Here is an 8,014-nt window from a genome sequence, read left to right on the forward strand (position 1 = left end):
CAGTGATTTAGGGAAATCATGAGCTGAAAAGAAATATTCAAATAAATAAAACAGAGTTCTGGTCTTCGGGGCCATCATACGAAACACTCCATGTGTACAAAGTTTTACTTTAAAACTCTCATAGATTTACAGATTAACTTTTTTGTCATTGTAAACAACTAAGATCTAAATAATAATTTTCTCAATAGAGCAATCAAATGAAATCACATTCCTGACACAGAATGATTTTCTTAGTAATATTAGTAATAGTTTTGCTCCCCGGGCGCCTGTCATGGCGCCCACTGCTCACCAAGGTTGATGGTTAAAAGCAGAGGACAAATTTTGTTGTGTCACCGTGTGCTGTGCTGCAGTGTATCACAATGACAATCACTTCGCTTTCACTTCACTTTCATTTCTGAATCCAGTAAAGCCAAGAACAGAACCATTAAGAGTGTGCAGATTATAATATAATTAATTTTATTATAGTCCAATTAATTATACAGTTCAGCTTGTTATCATTATCTCATCATTATGATTTTTTTTACAATTTGTCAAGAGAATGCATGGAAGAAATCTTGAAAAATGTAGTCAGAGTGATCTGATGAAAATATTTCGAAATGCAGAACGTTGGTGTTGCAGGTCGGTGCTGGTGTGAAGGGTGTGCTAATTCTCAGCCTAGACTTCATTACCGGGTCTGGATAAATGATGTGAGCGCTTCATTTCATTAACGGCGCATTAATTACACAATACAGTAAATGTGTCCAATGATTTTCAAGTAAGCTATCCTTGCACAAGGTGCTACGCTGCACATTATAATGTTGAAATATGGAGCCATCACATGAAAATCAATATAGCCTATAATTTAGAGAGATGATGGGATTAAGACACATGGGCCATTTTTTGAGGGATCATCATCAGGAAAATTTCATTGCTGGTTCCAGGTTTTTTTTCTAACCTGCAAAGCATAGATCTTTTTAAGTAGATCTGAATGGGTCATACAGGGTTTCAAAGCACGCTAATGGTTATGCTGACTCGGAAAGGTTCACTCTCAGTTAAATGTGCCTATTTAGAGCAGTGCATTTGGTTTATTGCTTTATTCCAGCTCTTCCCCTCATTTACTCTTTCATGAAGGCTCAATTTAGAGCTGCCACTCAACAAATTGACTTACATGAAGAGCAACAGGAATACCGGGAATAAAACTGTGCTTCTGCTTTTTTCCCTGTGGAAAACACTTTTGAGTACCAAATTAAAATATTGTTAGCTAATGAACAATGGATTAATTAATACTAGATTATTAGTTCAAAGTTAATTACTCATTAATTCATTACTTGCTAATAAAAAATGTGTAACTATTCTTCCTAGGATGAATAATTATCATTAGTTACTAATTAACAATATCCCTAGTGAAACACTTTACAGAATAATAATTATTTATAGAAATAATTTGGTTTATTGGTTTTACCATACATATAAAAGTATTCTGCTACATTACTATTTTTTTAAATAAAATATTTAAATAATTCGTTTTTAATGAAAATTACCGTTTATAATTTAACTGTGCCAGCTAACAATTATGAATATATTCCCTCTTTTTTTATGTTGTTCATTGTAAGGTCACATTCATCCAATCATCTCCACGTCAATTTTGTTGCTGCACTGGCACAATCGCAGACTGATCAAGGTGAAAAAAATGAAAAAGCACTTCCATCCCAATTTCATTCATTTATATTCTCCAAATTGAGGCATGTTGTTGAAGAATTGTTTTTATTAATTTCATGGATTATTTGCTCATTAGACATTAATCACAGTGCCCCATCTGGATAGGTCCGGTGTGACTGTGCGAGAAACAGCTATTCTGATCTCAATTAGATTATGCCTCTCTTCCTCGCTTGGCCATAAATCATTCCCCCAAAGTGAAATTAACAGTTAGTGGAGCGCATTAATAATCTGCTCCAGGCACTGGGGAAATTCAGCAACTGGAACGGCCCAGTCTCTGAACGGCCAAAACATCATTTTGTTTTTTGAAATACAAACATTGCAAGGTGAGGCTCCGCTGCCGGCGTCCTGACAGGGAAAAATGATCCCCCGTCCAGCCGTCCACCACGGTCCAGTTGGGCTCACCGCTCGACACAGAACCCCGTTTTCTACAACGCTGACTCCCTCTGACAGCGAGAGCGAGTAGCTCTCAATCCCAGTGCAACGTTCATTCAGATACTGAATTTAATCATAAAAATGAATCCATTAACACTTCTGGAATCAGCATCCATGGCAGCTTTATGATTCATTTATTACATTTTATTAATGCGCCATCAACATGGAGCAAAGACAAGTACTGGCCGACGGGTCCTAGACATTCAAAGATCAATACTTGATTTTCAGTTTAATTCTGTCCCTAGCCTCCATATAATATACCCTACAAACAATATAACGCACTGCATTTTATTCAAGACATGATCAAACATCTGGATCTTACAGACATTTGATTTTCAAATATGTATAATATGTCCATATGTCCCCCATATAAAAATAAAAAAGAGCACACGTGCCACAGTGACAGCAAGAATGCACGGGACATGGGCGTAAAGACATGTGACATGTTTTAGCCTCTCCACCGCCTGTTAGTTATGGCAGGGTGGGCCTGTTATTGCCTGAGAGGGCAACAGATAGCAGGATATGAAGGAGCAACGCTGACCATCAGCCCGGCACGATGATATATGAAGAGCACTTAAACCCTTTGTGTCTTGTACAGAGCATCTTTGATAGATTGGAAGTGTGACATTAAAATGGAAATTACTCCTGCTGATCTTGACGAGGGACTCCTGGTGACCCCTGACCTCCCAGAGGGAGTGAGTGATGACTGAGTGATCCTTCAGGGAGGGAGATAGTCATGAAGCGCTCTGAATGAAGCCCATGTCTTCTCAAGGGAAATGGAGGAACGTGCTCCTGTGTGAGGGTTGGATTAAACGCCTTTTACTGTTAATAGAACACACAGGTCTGGAAATACACAGTTACAGGCAACTGAATTCCAGATGAAAATGACATTATGACCACAGCGAACAGCCTCAGCTCACCAGTAGAAATGCCAGCGAGGTAGGAGTACGGTGGACATGTCGCAACAACAGCATTAATGATGCATTTTAAACTCAGTATTTATTACGATTTCAACACCAACAAGCCATCGTGAAAAATGACAAGCTGCCGATAAGCTGATCAGCTCAGCGTGCTCAAACTGTCCAAACGAGAGAAGGTTTAAACGCCACTGCTGTGGACTTCCCAGAACACGCCGTTTTACTGCTGAAAACCTGCTTCTGTTACGTTATTCATTAGTTCATTAGCTATAAACTTGTTATTCAGAGTTGTAATAGAGGTTCCTGATGATTATTTAGTTTGTTGGAGAGCATCATTTCGGAAAGAAATAAAAAAACGTCTGAAACTGTGTGAGGGTCTGGGAGGTCAGCAGTCTGCAAGTCCGGGCACTTCTGCAGGATTATTATCACATTTTGATATGAAATGAATGTATCGGCAAAGCCATTAATAGGCCATTAATAAGTCCCCCCTTCTCCTCTCACACAGGCGGGAGGACATCTGTCCTTCCCCGTCCGCCTTCGAACGAGGATTAAGCGCTGGGGACGCATGTGCCGGTCACAGCACAATGACAGCTGTATGACAGAGAGCCGCGGAGGACAAGAAGAAGAAGAAGAAGAAGAAGAATGATATTAAGGGACTGTGGAATTCCCCGAACCGCTCCGATTCCTCCGGCGAATCGCGGATTGTTCTCGCCAGCGACCCGACACCACCGCCTATAATTAATTACATCATTTACATTAGACTATTGACTAAACAAATACATAAATCACAAGGGCCCCCGAGTCAATAGACGCAGACATATTTAATCATGTTCTAAATAATGATTACTGTTCCCTTAATGCAATAATTATTTTCAGCAGTTGACTGGAATTAATCTTCTGTCAGTGGCCTTCAGAGAGGGCGGGGCTTCCTGGGTGATTGACAGTGATAGAGAGCGGCGGCAGCGGCGGTGTGGAAGACGAGGAGTCTTGTCTCTTCATGTGGAGCGACAGGTCAGAAGTGGCTGGGATACATATTCGCTGCTTTGTTTATCGGCCTCTGAATAAAAGAGGAGTAACACGTATCGCCTGTCTGTCCACCTTTTCATTCGCGGTTAAACGGGTGCCAGCGATGCGGGAGTGAAGTTTATTCCACCTGCCACCCCCCTTCCCATTAAAACCACGCTTTTTATTCTGTTTCAGCGGCCCCAGCATCGGTTAATCCGTAACTACATGCTATTAATGCAGCAATTACATGGAATAAATGCACAGAAATGGGTGAAATGTACTTTTTGTGGACCAGAATGGCTCCCAGGAGAACCTCTGTTGGATCTGAGAAATGGAGATTCATGCGCAGTGAGTCAACAGCCATCAGCATCAGTGTAAAAATACGGATTTTTGTGCCTGACGCCTCCCAGAGGCTCCTGGGAATCTCCTTCCCAAACAATCAGACGAGAGGCTAACGGCCCCCCGCTCCTTAATTCACCAGGGTCAGGGGTTAATGACCGCTGAGTTGCTCTTTGATAAGGAGATCATCCCCGGATCCGTCGTTTTTTGACAGTTTTAATGAAGAGCCGGAAAAAAGGCGAATTCGGTGTTTTTTTCCCCCTTTCGACCGTCTGTGTGCAAGTGGCCAAGTCGGATGGTGGGAAGCGCCAATATTTATTCATGATAAAGGGAAAGTAGAGTGGTAGTGGCCTAGTGGGTTAGACACTCGCCTATGAACCAGAAGACCCGGGTTCGAATCCCACTTACTACCATTGTGTCCCTGAGCAAGACACTTAACCCTGAGTGTCTCCAGGGGGGGACTGTCCCTGTAACTACTGACTGTAAGTCGCTCTGGATAAGGGCGTCTGGTAAATGCTGTAAATGTAATGTAAATGTAAAGTAGAGGCGTGTTGGCACAGGCTACTTCATCCACATGTTGCTCCAGCCAGGGATCTCTGTCCATCAGCGAATAAATGAAGCTGTCTTGTTGGTTCCCTCTGCCTGTCATCCCAGCACAGGGAAAACTCCTCAACTGCCTTCTGTCTTTCATCTCCTTCCTTCCATTTTCCGCAGAGGAGGCACATTTAAGGGAGGTGACGGCGTTTGATTATAATGCTCATGGGGACTGTTATTGTAAATTCCCGGGGGACATGGGCATTGTGGGTACATGATGATTTCATGTTAGTGACCTTCTGTTGAATCTTCAGTTTGGACTATTTGAAGATGCATTTGAAGATGTTTTGTGCTTCGTGTGGTGGTACATCAGGAAAGTCATTTCTAATATTCAATGTAGTCGAGTGAACATTCTCACTCGCTGGGTTCCTGACTGCAGTATTGAAAGTGGATGGCAGTCAATAATAAATATTCTTTGTAAGCTAGTAGACCAACACTAATATTAAACAAAGAAAAAATACCAAAAAAAGGGAGAGTAAAGTGTAGTTTAAGTGTAGACCCTGTGCTGCATTCATTTCATTACATCAATATCAATTTTCTAAAGGAAGGAAATTTGCAGTTGTGGGAAAGTGGAACTATTAAAATAAAGCAGAAAATAACAACTTCCATCCAGTTTCTTTAATCGCCATTTTGGACTGGAATGGTCTCAGTTTCCGGGGAGGTTTGGGAACAGCAGCATGATTCCCTGACCTCTGCACCGGATGCACTAATCCCCGGCGTTCAATCACCGCCTGTGAGCGGCAGAAGGGCAGAAGATAAGGTCGGCGGAGGCTCGTCTGACAGATATAGCACAGATGAGAAATAATTATGGATTATTTCGGATGTAAAATATTAATTTCATATTACACGTGTGTTGACCATGCATGTAGGTGAACTGAGTTACACCATGACCACACGGTGTGACCTGTCACTCATTTACGTGTAATTAATGTGCTACTCACATTGCTTATTCATACTTTTATGCCAATGATTATCTGTAAATTGATCTGGATGAAAGCCTCTATCAATGAACAGGATGTTATGTAGTTTAAATTTTTATGAACTATGTATTTTTTGTGTTTATGAGTTTACATGTTCTGTGCTGCATTTCAGCTAATGTATGTCTTCAAATGTCTAATATAAAAAACAACATATGAAATGTTCCCGCCTCAGCGGCTCTGAGCGAATGCTTAATGAGGCCGGCGGTATTGCGCCAACTTGTCAGAAAATGTATTGCCATTTAAACAAGACAGGTTCTCATTGCAATAATCCACCATGCCAACTGCTGCTCCTGTCTGAGGGGGGTCAACAACATTTTGATCCACTTTTTCTTTTGTTTTGACGTGCTTGTGTGATAAAAGCCTGTAGCTTCGTGTGATTGGCTCTTTGTGGGTCCTATATGACCTGGTTGTGTAGTCGGTGTCGTCGCTGCGGCTTGGAGGCGTCCGAACGGCCTGTAATCTCCCCTCGGCGCTTTCAACGCGTTCCAAATAATCTGGAGAGCTAAGCACCCTGCAGATGGACTAAATCACTAGATCTCAACCCCCCCACCCTCATTGATTACCCCGAGAGTAAAGCCCCGCGCAGCAGTCAATTCTGCCGTCGATGCAGATCGCCCCGGCGGAGGGGCAGCGGGGCTCATGAAAGAGCTCTTATTTTGTGTGTTTGTGCTAAAGAAGTATTGATCCCGCAACGTCTTGACACAAGGCGTCTGGGCGGGGAGTCGATCTCTGGCATAACCGCGCTTTATCAAACCGTGTTTTAGCACCTGCACAGCAACACACACACACACACATTCAATTTCACTGCACACACGTACACACTCAACAAAACGCACACACTGTCGCTCAAGATGACTTGAGGGGGTTTTATTTTTTGTCAAGATGAGTTTTCAGCGAAGTTGCATTGACTTTTTGTTTTCACCGTGGTGGCCCGGGTCCAGGCGCCTGTCGGGACCCGTCTGTGTGTTGGGTGGGGGACAAATGACACGGCAGAAAATGTGATGATGAACTGGATTCCCCTGCTGAAACGGGCCTGACAGCCGCCCTCAGCAGTCTTTTAACAGTCCCAGCGTCCAACGTCCCCACCGACACGCTGGCATCCGTCCATCCTTGCACATTTTCCCCAGAAGAGACGCCATTCAGGGTCGAGTAGAACCATTAGTGTCACATGACATTATATCTCCTCATCTATTGGTGACAATGAAAGATGCCTCATTACATTTATGAGAAAATGAATTATTCAATTTAATATAAAATTTTTGCCTTTTATAAAAGCCTCTGTCATCTATCATTGTAGTTACAAGCTCATGATTTTTTACGGCCTTCTTTTTAACAACCTTCTGCTGTAGCTCTAACTTTTTAGATGCTTTACAGCATTGAGTTTTGCATTGCTGGATGTCACCTTACTAATGTAAATCCTGTCTGGCCTCACGTCTCCCCATCTGAGGGGAGTTTCGTAGTTTGGAGGCTGCGCGCCATTTTAAATGCTGGACCAGCCATCGCCCAGATACGGCTCTATTAATCTGGCCGTCTTCATCGCAACAAGAAGGTGCCACCATGCTGGCTGCAGACACCAACTTCAGCTGGTCCAGAGTGCTGCAGCGCGCCTGCAGGCAGGGACACTCAGCTCATACGTCACTGCACAAAAATCTTATAGATGGTTTTTAAGGCCCTAAATGGACAGGCCCCACCCTACATAACAGATCTTGTTCACATTCAGCCAAACTCCGAGATCCTTAAGATCGAGCAGCAACGCCCTCCTCCACGTCCCCCATCTTGCCTCAAGCAAAACGCAATTGCTGGCCCCGCCTGTGGATCCAGCTACCACTTGACATTAAATTGGCATATCTGCCGTATAAATTTACATATTTAATTTCTTTTTTTATTGCTTCTACCGTCCATGTATTTTTCAGTTTTCTTATGTATATCTGTGTGTTTATGCACTTTGGAGCAGTGGAGCTGCTGTTAAAGTGCTTTAGAAACAACGTTAACTGGACTTGACTTGACCAGCAGGGCCTGAGAAGCCACGCCGGCCTTTCATAATCACTT

Source organism: Denticeps clupeoides, unplaced genomic scaffold (assembly GCF_900700375.1).
Source record: "Denticeps clupeoides unplaced genomic scaffold, fDenClu1.1, whole genome shotgun sequence".
Classification (NCBI taxonomy): Eukaryota; Metazoa; Chordata; class Actinopteri; order Clupeiformes; family Denticipitidae; genus Denticeps; species Denticeps clupeoides.